A 15092-nucleotide genomic window follows, 5' to 3' on the forward strand; every position below is an offset into this window, starting at 1 on the left:
TAATCCACGATCGTATTTAAACAGGCTGACTACTCGTCTGGGACAAGTTCACACGACACGACTTGTCGGTGTGGCATTGATTGATCCACGTACGCAGGCACACATCAGAAGCTGAGCACTACTGTCTACTGCTTCATGCTTGTGCTTGTTTGCTTGCGCTACTCCGCTTTCTGTTGGAAGCGAACACCGTGTTGTTGATCGATCTCTTCAGACGAGCTGGACAACGAGACAGACCGTGACGGATATTAGGATATATACGTAGTACATACATACATACTCCTAGGTCCTAGCCTATGTGCGTTTGACGCGTTTCGGTTGATTGCGCTTGGAAATATTGGGTCGATCTCTTTGAGGGAACCGGACAAGAAGGACGCCAGCCACCAGGCGGCGATCATCGATCGATCAGCCTCCTCCAGTCGACGCGTCAGCAGCATCTTTTCGGCAGCGTGCGTGGCGACGACCCCTGGCCTGGTGCACGCGAGCACGCGACGGTCCACGGCACGATCGGGAGGGGAGGAAGCAGCCTCGGTAATCGTACTCGAGCGGTAGCGCGGCGCCCCCGCCCGCGCCCGCGCCCGCGCCCGCAGCCCGGTAGACAACTGGCCGGGGCGCGGATAGACCTGCACCCGCCTGCTGCCTGCACGCGCGTGCGATGCAGAAGCGAGAACGTAAAACAGCTTGAATCCACTGCATCCAGATCGGATGAAAGAGCGGGGGAGTGGACGACGGAACCACATCAGAAACCTGCTGCTTGCCTGTTGCCTCAAGGTCTTTTTCCTCTTCTGTTCATCATCTCAATTGTGATTGTTGGGACACGGTTACGAGCCACGGAGGCTAGAGTTTACAACGACGGTAAAGAACTAACAACTTTCCAAGTTTCATGGGCAACTTGCAAGGAAAGGAGACGGAGACCTCCGCTCGGTCGGTAGCTCCGGGCGAAGGCATCTAAGGAGACCTCCGCTCGGCCGGTCGCTCCAAGCGAAGACATGGAGGTTGCGGCGAAGGCTCCACCAATATGGGCGGAGACCACGGTCCGGGCGACGACAGTGGAGGTCCCGGCGAAGGCACCCCAAGCGGAGGACTCGGAACTGGCTTGACAGTAGCACTTGGCCATGGGCCGATGGTGGGCCATCGGCAGTGGCCCGACGCGTAAGGGCGGTTGAAGAAGAAGGCACCCATAATACCCCTAGTGGCTTGTATTGGCATAAGAATATTCCAAAAATGTACCGTGACCGACAAGGGGTAGAGTTGTAAAGAGTAGCCTTAGTAAAACAGGGGTCTATAAAAGGGGATTCAAACTCTATACAAAAGGAGGGTGGTTGAATACATTTATGAAACCCTAATCAGGCTTGACCCACTTTCCACCTTTCACGCCTTCGCCCAGAGCACTCGCCCGGGCGAAGGCCTCGTTAGTCCTTCCTTGTCCCACCTGCTGGAAATCCCTTTTTCTAACAGTGATTGCCCTCAGAGCAGCACAAACTGGACCGCTAAATGTTCAGTCACTAATAACTAATAACAAGGCTCAATATTTCCACCTGCTAGGCTTTCTTGGATATGCTATTCAACTTCAACTAGCCCAAAGAAGCACAGAGGTCAATCAAAACAATTTTGACACGTACTCCATGACATTTTCACACCAGTTGTTTCTGTAAGACCCATATGAGAAGTTGATCTCAATCTAAAAAAAATATGAGAAGTTGATGCTTCTTGAAAATCATGATGACATCTGAGTATCTGACTTCGAGAAACTCAGATTGATTACCAAGATTTAATCACTCATCACTGTGTCAAGTACCTCCAGACTCTAGTCTCAGTTGCCGCCGCCGCCGCAGCGGCAGGTACCGAGTATGACTATGGTGGCCGCTGCATCAACCTACTGCATCATTAGCCGGGCCAGGTGACTCAGGTCAGGCCCAAAAAAACTCAGCGTTTTTGGCCCGCACCTGAACCGACCCGACCCAACCCAACCCGAGCATTAGATTGACAATCGTTGCCGGAGCCCACCCATCACTTGGTCCGATGTCCCGCGGGTTGGCCCGCTAGCCCGACGACACATCAGTACATCACATATCCATCCGTCCGCTGCGCCGCTGCTCCCTTCTCTATCGCACTAGCACAAGCCCGCAACGTCTCCTTGCTCTGCGCCGTCACCACCGTCGGGTCGTTCCTCTGCGGCGGGCGGCGGCCGTTTGGTTGTTCGAACCGCTGAGCAGGAGGACAGGACGACATGTGCTACTACTGCCTGCTGCTTGCGAGTTGCGATGGCTGAGCCATTGAGGTGCGCTTTGCGCTATCTCCTGCCTAGAGCAGTTCTGCTAGAGGAATGGGAGGGCCGGGAGTTAGAGGCAAAGGTCGGAGGCGATGAGCAGCTGCTGCTTGGTGTTTCCTGGAGAGCGGCGGCCACGAACAGAAGAGGATGAGGAGAGGTGCTAGGTCAGACCGTCAGAGAGTGGAGGGAGCCTATTTAACTAAGGTATGGCCTCCAACTCATCTAAACTAAGGTATACCCGATATTAATCCAAATGAGGTGTCCTAATTATAAACCAGTGATCCGGTTTTAAGCACTAAGGTTTAATATTTGGTAGCCAGAGCTGGGCTAGTTCAAGTGACCCTGATTAAGTTTGCTAAGCCTTGGGTGGACCTAAATTTAGATCTAACTAGCCGCGCCATCTTGATCACCGATGTTATTTTATTGCGCTATAGTTAAACAATAGAGCATTGAAGCTCAATAAGGAGCTCTAAGGTGTTTGATATCTTCTCTCGTTTTGTTTGGCTGCTGTGCTCTCATTCTGTAGTTCAGCAATGTCACCCTACAATGACAAATTTACAAAGCATAATAACATGATTACAGATGGATAGCATGGAGAGATAAATGTAGCTTATATAGCGGATAAGATCATAAGGGTACAAAAGCAGTGTCGACAATCACCCTGTTCGTTTGGGCTTGTTTGGCTTATAAGCCGTATTTTTTCAGCCAACGAACAGTATTTTTCTCTCACACCAAATCAGCCAACAGTACTTTCAACCATAACTTATCAGTCAAACAAGCCCAAACGAACATGGCGAATAAGTAATAAGAACTACATCAAGTATTTAGTAGAAAATAAATAAAGGTCAGTTGTTATGGCATTCTTCAATGACAATCTTCAATGAAATATTAGACAAAATAGCATATGTACTTACAGATATGACTGTAGTAGCAGCCAAAGACAAGCCTCTGATTTCTGCTGATAAACATGAGAATGCTGTTAAGAACTCAATTAAGTGTTTGCTATTGATTAGAAGGGAAGGTACATTGCAACTACACATTCAATCCACGTCATCTTCCTTGTACGTAATCAGTATCTGCCAACACTAACTTGGGAACGCCTCCCTATCGCCAGAGCAGAGATGCATTTGACCCTGTTGTTTTTCCTCCGACAAATCTGAGTGTATCCAGCTTTTATATGTCTCTTTGGCTTATGAGTGGCCAATGATAATACCTACAACTTTGAAACCATGAATTGAGACCAAGGAAAACACAGTGTCTAATCGTACCAAGATAAATGTGATGGAATGCCTTAGCTCTGGCTGTAATTCTTAACATGACTTCTGCAGGCTAAATTAACACATTCAGATAATTTTAGGCATGCACAAAGGTCATATTGCCACAAAGCTACAAGCATATGAAGACATATTATTATACTATATCCTAATCTGATAACCATTCAGGAACTCCTCTATCTAGAAGATTTAGCTTTTCACTTTACATAAGACTTTAGTTGATTTAATAAAGTTTGATGCAAAATATAAGTTATAACAGATTTGTTAGTGTGGATACAAGTTAATTTAATAAGTAATATAACATACTAATGCTGATAACCTACTTCTGGGCTCTAATTTACAGCACTGTGTATCACTACATTACGCAGCTGTTTGCATATCCTGATATCAATGCATTGTAAGGTCCAGATGTCCATGTGTGGCAATGCTCTCAAAAGCTGAAAAACATCAAATACTGTCTATTTAATAGATTGCCAGCACCTGGATGCATGATGCCCTTAGTTGATTGACAAATCATTTAAAATCTTCATTGCAATTTCAGATTAAAAAAAGTAATACTGTATATTTAGAACTTCATTAACAAAATTGTCAAAATATGACCTCTTGCAGTGACTGATTTTTTAAGTTAGATGTGCTTGGATATGATTAGTGACCTCCATTATCTTCATATCAAAAAGTCTATGTATTCAAGAAATCATTTTTTTCACCTCTAAACATGACAAGTCTCAATCTTGGCTGTCAGTGGCTGCACCTGAGTGCTATTTTGGCATTTTTTTCGTTTCTACAATAGCTAAAATTCAGATGCTTTTTTTAGTTAGAAACTGCAAGCAGGCAAGGGTGAAAGGCAAAACTTAGAAATATTAGATTAAATCAAAATTGCTTAGAGAAGGAGAAGGGAACCACACTGATTTAAAACTACGGAATCTGAATATGTACACTTTGAGAAGGGAACCAAACTGATTAAAAACTTCGGAATCTGAATATGTACACTAAAATCATTAAGAGAAATCCAGAGGTAACCAGGGACAGGGAGAAGGAAAGACACGGCCATTGCTAACCGTGACATTTGCTGAAGGCAGCGTTGGGCAAGTGGTATCCCCTAGGAAGCAGGAGTGATGGAGCAGAGGCAGTCCTTCACTGTCGATTTTGTTCATGTTCGAACTGAATAATTATCTCACAGAGGCAAATAAAGCATCAACCATTGAGTACTTGGTGTGCATACGTGTTCTGAATAGAACAGGCGGCACATAGTTCCTTGCCTGCGTGTGGGGAGAAGGCAACAGTAGTTAGAGACATGTGATGGAGAGGGGAGTGGAAGGCAGGAACATCGGGGAAGCGAGGGGCGATTAACGCCAGTGTCTTGTCGCATATGCAGCAGGACAAGTGGATCAGGCGGAGACGAATGCTGCGAGGATAAGCGGTACAATATGTGCCTGAGCTCCCATCCTACAGCTACAGGATTGAGTTCTCCTCGGACCACCCTCACTGCTCCACATCTTGTAAGCGCCCAGTTGCCACTGGATGGGTAAGACATGACCGTGTGGGGAGATGGAGGCTGTGCTGAAAAGAAATATGCTCTGCAATAATTAATCTCCAATCCAGTGAATCAAACAAGCGAAATGGAATAGGATTTCTATTGAAGCAAACACCTGCAACTCTACCTTCTTCTAGAACAGGATGTCAACAAATTAGCTTCCTGCCTTCCTGGGATTACCAGCTAGCAGAAACAAAATACTGAAAGGAAGAACAGAAAAAAAGCACACCTTGTGTTCATTTCATTGAACACCTTCAGGGCATCAGCATGTAGGTATTGATAGCTTTGTTGAGGTGCCATGGCTGTGGCAGCAAAAGCAGCTCACTCCAGAAGTGCAAGTGCTCCACGCCGTGTGGCCCTCTTCTCCACGTGAGGCAGCCGGATCGAGCTGCACCTCTGCACAAATCTACAGCGCACAGTGAGGTAAAGCAGATTCTAAATCTAGTAGGAGCCCGCACCGGCGCCTGCGGCAGTGTTGGTGGCCCGGGCCGTCCCGCTTACCACTCGGATTGCTCCCATGCCTCCATGTGGTTTGCTGGCTGAGCGCGCCATGTCGATGGTGAACCAGATCTGAGCCGTCGGCCATGTGCGCGGCCCGTGCTTCGCCGCACCACAGCCCCACGCACAGTAGTGTCCGCCGTACCACAGCCCTCCTCAGATCTCCGGCGAAGTCTGGCAGAGCAGAATGACCTGGTGGCGTGGTGAGCTCCGGGCGTCGTCGAGCCTCGGGCGGGAGCAGGGACGGCGGTGGCGCGACGACCGCGAGAGGAGGCTGGAGGAAGCTAGAGAAGGGGCGGTAGTGGACGCCGCGAAGACAGGGAACCGAGGCGTCGATTTCTGTCTCGGCCCTGCCCTAAAGGCATTGGATCGAGCAGGGACACCGCTCGGGAGCTGTGCTGGTGCCAAGCTCGACATCCGGAGAGCTAGCGGCTGCGAGCAGAGGGGGCGACGCCGTAGGGGAGGCGTCGGCTAGCAGCGCATGAGCAGCAGTCCGAGGCGGAGAGGGAGTCGAGTGGGTTCAGGAGCATTCGTGACGGCCCGCGTAGCTTAACGGGTAGGAGACCCATGAAGACCCTGATCAGACGGTCGACATCGTTTGTTTGCCAGATCGGACGGTCGGCAGGCTAACGGGTGCCATGGTCCTATCCATTAGCCTGCTTTTAGGTGCAGGATTCCTACATAGAGATTAGTGCTACTCCAAGTCTCTGGTATGTTTAAGTTTTGGCTTAAGGCATAATTGTTGGCTTTTGATCGTGTTTACGTACTAATTGTTTATGTTTTAGTCTAATTGTGCCACTGTTTAGTACTAATACCTAGATTAGTAACTAAGTCAATTAGCTTTGGGCCTAATTCACATCGTGTTAGTCAAATTAGGGCTAATTATGCCAGTGTTAGCCAAGGTTAATTGCCAACTCCTTTTAATTGTCTCGGATTATACATGACAACACCTAATGAGGGACTAAGGTTTCAATTTTAAGCATGTAGAAGGAGGGGGAAAGGCGTATTGCAAACTGTAAGATCAAATTCCCTAAATTTCGAGAACCTTGGATTTCGAACTTCTTTTTCCCCAGAATTTCCAAACCCTAAGTCAAATTCCGAAATATGTGAATCCTAAGTTCCTAACCCTACGTCAAAGGTAGTGGGCACTCACCTGTAGGGGACCGTGACGCCTAAGAGGGGGGGTGAATTAGGCAACTTAAAACTCTAACTCTAAACTATGGCCTCTTTTTCTAACCTTAACAAAACATATGCAAAAGATAGACTATCTAAATGTGCAACTACGGTTTTGCTAGTGTGTTGCTATCTCTACCGTAAAAGGAGTAATATAATCAATGTAAATGCGGAAGCTAAAGAGCAAGGTAGAGATATGCAAACTCCCGTCGATGACTCCGGTATTTTTACCGAGGTATCGAGAAGCGCGCAAGCTTCCCCATAGTCCTCGTTGGAGCCCCTCATAAGGACTCCCTCGCAAGGGCCAAGCTCCCGGTCGGGTAACTCCGTGGATAGCCTCGGGCCTTCCCCACGTGCAAGTGGGTCTCCGACATACCTTCCGGCAAGCCTCTCCCGGATGCTCCCCGCCGTCTTCACTATCAAGCTTTCGGTCGAAACGCCGTGGGCCTTGTTCCCTCCGGTACACGGTGGCGGCCACACCACAAACGCGGTTGTTGTGATCTCGCAAGACTACAAGCCTCTTCGATGTACAACAATGGTGCGCACAAGCACCGAGTGGTAAGAGGTATGCAAACCTCACTAAACACTAGGCCTAAACCTAGAGCAAGCGCATAAGTGGTGGTCTAATCAACCTAAGCACTTTCGCAAAGCACCTACGCTAATCACCTAATAAATCACTAAGCACTATGCAAGTGGAGATCACTAAAATGGTGTATCAACACCCTTGGTATGTTTCCTCAGCTCCACTCACTTCATTTGGCCGGTTGGAGTTGTATTTATAAACCCCACTGAGAAAGTAGCCGTTGGGGATGAAATCCCGCTTTTCTGCTACTGACCAGACGCTGATCACGTCCTGACCGGACGCCTCTGGCCGTCCCGACCGTTAGAGCCCGGATAGTCTTGGTGTCCACCCCTGTCGGTGTTTCGAACAAACACCGGCTAGTAAATTTATAATTATTGCACGTTAGGCCTGGATGGTGCACTAAAGGACATAAGGTTTATATTGGTTCGGGTTGAATGTCCCTACGTCCAGTCTGCTGCTGCTCGTGTTATTAGTACAAAAAAGGTTCGTAGTAGGGGGTACAAACGGTCGAGAGAGGGAGAGGTCCTAGGTCTCTGATAGAATGGTCGAAAGAGCGCCAAGAGCTCGGTCGCTGCTTGGCTGTATGTGTGATGCGTTGTGTGTGTTGAACTGGTCTGTCAAGAGTCAGTCCTTTTAGTGGGGAGCTCTGCCCTCCCTTTTATAGACCAAGGGAGGAGCAGGGGTTACAGATAGGAGAAAGAGAAAAATGCCGAAGGTATAGAAGGTCCTTTAAGGGAGCCGGGTCTTCCTTTTTCCCTGTGCCTGCCCTGCTTAACATGGCAGACCGTGTTAGAGGCGGCGTGTTCGCTGATCCTTGTAGGCCATGCACTGGCCTCATTTAGCAAGTGGGTGCGTCCCATCCTACGCCTGTGGACGGTGCGGCGTGCTGGAGAGCCGAGCTATGACCCCTCCGGGAGTAATAGGGGAAGTGACCATACGTCCGTCACTGTAGATAATGTGATTTATGTCTTGGGCCGTAGTGGTTGTCGTATGCCTGTGTTAGTATCTGCGCCCGAGGTCTGAAGGCGGCATCTACTACACTATGGGACAAAAGTCAACACCTACAATACTATTCAGGCATTGTTATGTTGGAAAGGGCTTAAAGCGCCCATCCCATCGTATCCTGACGGTACCTTTCTGCAGGCGAGCAGGGTGCGATCGTCGGGCGAGGCAGAGCCCAACCTTGGACGTTGGGCGAGGTGGAGCTCACCCTCGGACGTCGGGTGAGGCGGCGCCAGCCCCTAGCCATCGGGCGAGGCGGAGCCCGCCCTTGGATGTTGGGCATGATGGAGCCAGCCCTTAGCCATCAGGCGAGGTGGAGGCCAGCCCTCGGGGGTCGGGCGAGGCGGAGCCCGCCCTCGGACGTCGGGCGAGATGGAGCCAGCCCTTAGCCATCGGGCGAGGCGGAGGCTAGCCCTCGGGGGTCAGGCGAGGCGGAGCCTGCCCTCGGACGTCGGGCGAGATGGAACCAATCTTTCGTCGTTCGGGCAAGAAGCATAGTAGTGTTCTTGTCTGACTGAAAGCATCAATGTTCGATGGTCATTAGTCCCACCTCATTGGATACCCCGGTATTACGTCCCCGATGGTAGCCCTCGAGCCCCCGGGTGATTCGGATAGAATCGCCCGGGGGCTATTTTGATTCGCCAGAGGGTGCGCGCGAGCGCACCCGACGGGTGTAGCCTCCGGGTGATTCGGACAGAACCGCCCGGGTGGGGTATAATATAAATATTAAAATTGCATGAAACCCTAAGTAATGACGATTCTTAAGTTGAAAAAATTCGACTAATATATACCGAATCGACTTGAAAAAAAACTAGGAGGGAGCGAGGATACCTTGCTCTTGAAGATCTACGGATCAAATCAAAGTTTCCAAGGTCCAATATGCCGATTCGTGAGGTAGGGCGAAGTGGGGAGAGAAAAAACCCGAGAGGGAGGAAAAAGAAGAGGAAGAAGGCTCGGGCAGGAAGGTTGGGCGCCGGGTTAAAACACCACCTCAGCGCATAGATCTTGGCGCCGTTCTCGACGCCAATAACCACGGCGCCAAGATCTACGGCGCCAAGGTACCTACCAAGTCACCGTCACGTCTACGCCGAGCCCAAGTCAAAATTTATGGCGCCGAGACGTGTAAGCTCGGCGCCACAAACGATGACGCCGAGCTAAGGGTCCAGATTTTGAAAGCATACCTCCAGGGACATATTTATAAAAAAATTTCAAAAAAGGGCTAAAAAACAAAAAAAAAATCAGCTCAAAATCACCACCACGGAGGAATGGCTTGTAGAAGCCATCTTGGAGCTCCTGGCAGCTGACGTTAAAGCCTAGTGACCGCGAGCAGTTGTCACCGATGCCGAATGGGTAATGGATGTCAACGCCACCACACTGTTTTTGGCAACGATGGCTAGGAACCGCAATAGCAGGGGCCTCCTGTGCCGCCAACAGAAGTAGAAGGCCAACAGGGCCAAGATGTACAGAACGCGCTTCCATATTCTCCTTGTCTTGATATATACTGGTACTAGAAAGTAGAAACCATGATATTGCAATGGTCGGCTAAATCGGTGGACTCAATAATTACACCTAAGTCCTGTTCTGTGTACTTCTAAAAATCCCAACCCCGTGCGCTGTGGAAAGAACCAAAATATAACTGAAGTGTCTGTTTATGTTGATGATGTACCCAAATAATATCTTGATTCTTGAAGTCGAAGATATGAATTCCCCTGACCCGAGGAAGATTAGGAGTCAGGTAAGCACAAGATAATCCCATCCAATTTGGGGTGTATGTAAGTTGATTGTGCCATTAAAATCTTGAGAAATTTTACAATGATGTAGGTTTTTTGTTATAATCTTACAATTGTATTAAACATAGATTTTATGGGTTGATCGACCAAATTCAACGGTATATATGTTTTATTTTTCTAATTAATTTTATAATTTTTAGATTCTCTTGACCAACATGGAGCTCATTTTAACACTATTGTATATATACGATAGATACACCACGTACCCATGCATAAACACGGTTGATGGACTAGGTGTTTTTTATCACACTGATTTTAGGTGTGCAATGGTGACGGAAGCACACACCAAAATATTGACATCCGTCGAGCCGATATGCATCCAGGTGTCAACACCAAAAGTCCCTCCGAAAACAAAGGCCGGACTCACTTCTTGTGCAAGTGTGCATGTAACACCCCTGGTATTACGAACTTGTTTAGCACTGCAATTTAGGTTTAAGTAAAATTTTTGAAAACGGGTTTCTCGGATTTTTGGTTTAAAATATACTTGAAACGTTAAACGAATCATGTGTGACTCAGTTTTGGAGACTCAGATAAACGCCCAAGTTAAGTTACTCAGTGCGTAAAGATATTTAGGAATGTCGGACAAAAATTCTAGCCAATAGATATCGAACGGTTTGTTCTATTAGATTAACCACGAAAAGCAACTTTTATAAATAAAAGAAAATCCATTAATAAATAGAACAATATATATAGCTGGTGAATCTAATTTAAATTCGAGTTTTGTTGAAAATCTCCTTATGCCTAGATGTTGCTAATTGTGTATATATATACACACACATGTACTGTTTTGTAGCTGGCCGCAGAATAAGTTATTTTATGGTCACTTTGAGTTACGATAATTACTATACTAATTTACGAGATTATGATAACTCCCTCATAAGCGATTTTACTATAGCATTATGGTAAGTATCATCTTAAATTATAGTAACCTATGTATCATAAATGTGTATTGTCATTATCGTAAATTGGTACAGACATTATCGTAAATCAAGGTGGCTATAGAATAAGTTATTCTGTGGCCACCTATAGAATAGCATTACCGTGTGTATATAGACTCATTTTAGTCCCTACGATAAATTGGTAACGTACCTGCGACAACTGCCCATCTGGCCGCCTCATTAATTTAACGTGATTGGTGTGAAAGCACGTAACATGCGAGAAATAGCGCAGCAGCTTCATTTACTTTTCCTAGCGCGGCGTTCAGCGTACTCGCCTTGCTTTGTAATTATGCACCATCTCGTCTTCCGTCGTGGCTTTGCACCCCGACGCGTCGTTTGGTCTGCGCCACTATCCTTCACTCCCGTCGCTGCTCCCTCTCCCTCGCACCCTTTCTCAGAGAGCGTCCTAATGAAAGTTGACCTGGCTGCTGTGCCTCTGCTTGTCTTTGCCTGCCTTTGCTATCTGCATCTATCTTGTCTCTGCTCGTTTCTGTAGAGCCGAGCACCCAACATGTCTGCGCCTGCATGTGTGCCACCTTGGTCGCGCAGGGGTGTCTGTAAATGAGCACATGGTTCTGCCCCCCTGCTCATGTCGTGTCCTCTCACTTCCCTATGTTCGCGCTGGCGTGCCGTTGCCGGCCATGCTACGCCGTACTGCCCTGTCTCCCCCTCGTCGCGTTTATGTTGATGATGGCGCGCACACGGCTCAGTTCGCTCTCCTCCCTCTGCTTGACTCGGGCCGACGTGACCGTACCGAGCAGACCGGGCCACTCCATGCCGCTGCTACTGCCCCTCCCCTTGCTTCTTGAGGACGCCGAGCTGCTGCACTATGCTTTTCCTAGCCTCCGTCCGCTCTTCCTCTCTCTACTGCGCCGCTGGGCCACGGCCGTCACCACCCGCCCATCGTCTCTCCCCTTTCCCCCTCGTGCGTGCGCGTAATCCTTTCCTCGCGCTGGAGTCGCTGCCCCAGCTCCTGCTCGCCCCCTCTGGTCTACGCCATCCTCCCGCGCCTCTCGCCATAGCGATGTTTCTCCTTGCACTGTGGCCCCTTCCATGCCCTGCACGTCGGCGTCCCCCCGCCGCCTAGGCGCCCTCGTGCGCGCGTTGCTCATCCGCTGGCGCGCCCCCACCACAGGGTCGTTCGGTCGCCATGCCGCGCTGTGACCCGCACGACGTCACCCCACCTCCGTTGCCCAGTGTCGTGCTCCGCCGCCGTGCTGTGCCTGGCCTAGCCCGTGCCTTCCTCCTCTAGTGCGCGCACCACCGCTGCGTAGCCACCGCGCCTGGAGCGCCGTTGCCGCCATCCGTCCGACCGGAGCCACTGCTGCCGATGTGCCGCCATCGTAGCTCGCGCAGGCAGGCTGCCATGGGCTGGCTCAGGTCTTGCCGCGGTTAGGCCATGGTCGCGCGGTCTCCCGTGCCCCCAACCGGTGGGTTTCTGCCGCCGCCGTGCCTTCCCCGGCCGGGATTGACCGCCGGCCGGTGATTCACCGTCCGTGCTCTGCTTTGTGGATGAAGAGAAGGACCATGGGGTAAGGAATGATTATTTCCAGGGTGTTAGTTACAAAATACGTGACTCAAGTGAATAGTGCTCATGTCCTGTGGGCGGATTTAAGAAAAGTAAAGGGACCTCATCGCAAAACTACCACTGCCGTGCTGCCCTGGCCGCGTGCGTCCGCTTGTCGGGCCAGCTACGCCCGCGCGCTTGGGCTGCCCTGGCGCCGACCATGCCCGGGCCACGTGCGCACCTATGGGCTGCGCATCCGCTTTGGGAGTTGTTGGGCCGCTCGCGCCCAGTCCCGCGTTGGGCCGAGCCGGCCGCGCCTGGGCCGCTCTCACTGCGCGCGCCCCACCTAGGCCACCGCGCCCTTTGCCACACCGCTGGGTCGCGTCTGGCCAGTAGGCCGCGTGCGCGCCTGCGAGCCGAGCCAAGCCGCTGGCCCTTTAGTTTCTAAGCATTTGTTGATTTAGTTTCGGAAATAAACTTGTAAAATCAATATAAATTTGTGTAGTTGTTCAAAAATTATGAAACAAAGTTTGTTAAGTTTATAAAATCATGATTTATCTTTTAGTATATTTTATTCACCTAGTTTGATAATATTCTTGGAAGCTATATAATTAATTTGAGACACTTAATATTGTTAAAAGGTGAATTTGTAGGAATTTCCGTGATAAATCGGTAATAGTGTTGGATCTAAAATTTTTACAGTAGTTTTCTAGCAATATAAGCTGCTCACTGTAATTTTTGTAGCTCCAGAATAATTAGTTTGCGAGATAGATAATGATGCACTATTTCGAATAAAGGTTAAAACGATAGAATGCAATATTGAAACAAATTGGGTTGTATAACTAAAACATTGTTGGGAAATAACGCATTATTTGACAACATGGATACGTAGACCGACGTTAGAGCTATCTCATTAGCTTGTGAGACGTGATCAGATTTCTAAGCATTTCGGTTGTCGTTGATTATTTACATCTATGTATTTGCATCAATGCATATCATATAGGTACGATGATGGATCAACGGATCAATTGAAGGATGATTGGGAATCCGAAGATGATGTATGGTATTCTCTCCAGGAGATGATGCTATGGGCTTTCTATTCAGTTGATGGTGGATGATCTAAAGATGCAGATACTAACTTTTTAATATATATCTTACCCAGGCAAGCCCCGGTGCATAATCCCTACTTTTATGCATTTTAAATTATATTTGTGCATTAAGTTTTAAGGAATTGAATGAAACACACTTGTATATATATCTTTATCTTATAAGTCTAACTAGTATGGCAGGATCGTGTAGATTGCTATGCTACAGGATTCTGGTAGAAGTTGAGTTATTGTTTGTCACTCACGAGAGATAGGAAATATATTACTGAATTATTATCACTTAGAAAATATAAATGGTGGAAAGGAAAAATGGTGACCGGGTAGGGATGTGGTATTGGTATTGGTAGATGTAAGAGGTTGTGTCCTACGGCCATGGGGCATAGCTTGGTTACACTGCTTTCCCTGTCTGTGTCGGTTAAGGACTAGTCGTTGCATAAGACTCTAGGAAAGTCACAGACTTATTATGCCGAGCACATACTTGGGCGCTTGGAAGACTTGTTACTCTCTTGTCATGGGTTTCGGCTCTTTTTGGGTCGACTGTTAGGGTGGTTTTTGAGTTAGTAGGTCATTGCACCGCACTGAGTCTAGGACTTAGGGGCGGGGGCATGAAGTCGCAGTTTGGACGGAGACTTGGACCCCGTGACAAGAGGATAATGGGTTAGTCCTGCTTGTGCCTGGGGTACAAACGGGACGTGTGTTTTTGGGGTACCCAGCTGGGGGCATTGATTCACGAATCGCCGGACAATCCGGTACGTCTTGTTTTGGGGTCTAGCATCGTAGTAAGAACTAGAAGATGAAAGATGGTAAAAAGAAAACTGATTGCTTACCACCTGCTTGAAAGTAGCACATGTGCTTACATAGACTGATTGGTTAATGAACTAATGCACTGCTAATAAAAACCGAATATAAAGACACACGCTTAGTAATGCTTCCTGTAGATACAATAAACCCACCAGCCAGATAGCCTTGCATATCCTTGGAGTCTTTTTTTTCTCCTGTTGGGTAAGTCTTGCTAAGTATAATTGAGTACTCAGAGTTTCATTTTTCCTGTTGCAGGTGACAGGTAGAGGCTAGAGCTGACCTTTGTGTGTAGATTCCTCCTGGTGGGTTTAGAGAGGATTTCCTTTACGCTACGATCGTAGTTTTATTTATAACTCTCACTAAATGTTTTCTAAATGAAAGTTTCATAATCTGTTGTCATAGTTTATATATCAATTCTTCATCATGTCATGAATAGATATTTATTTCCGCTGTAATTCTGATAACATGTTTATATTCCGCTGTTAACTTAAATCGTTCATAACTTTGATAATATGATTACATTCCGCTGTTATAACAATAAATATTATACTCTGATGTTGTATTAAAAGTTATGTAAGAAATGGTCAAAAATATTGTAAGCTTTATTCTCTCATTTG

General features: G+C 47.9%; 1 long non-coding RNA gene across 1 annotated transcript; it reads left to right on the forward strand.

Annotated features, from left to right (window-relative positions):
* The first annotated feature begins 2124 nt into the window (after window positions 1-2124).
* On the forward strand, window positions 2125-14868 carry LOC136495418 (uncharacterized). Its single transcript, XR_010768994.1, has 3 exons — window positions 2125-2473; window positions 13572-13730; window positions 14731-14868. It is a non-coding gene; the product is annotated as an uncharacterized lncRNA (long non-coding RNA).
* Window positions 14869-15092: the final 224 nt, after the last annotated feature.

This window comes from Miscanthus floridulus, chromosome 12 (genome assembly GCF_019320115.1).
Source record: "Miscanthus floridulus cultivar M001 chromosome 12, ASM1932011v1, whole genome shotgun sequence".
Taxonomy (NCBI): Eukaryota; Viridiplantae; Streptophyta; class Magnoliopsida; order Poales; family Poaceae; genus Miscanthus; species Miscanthus floridulus.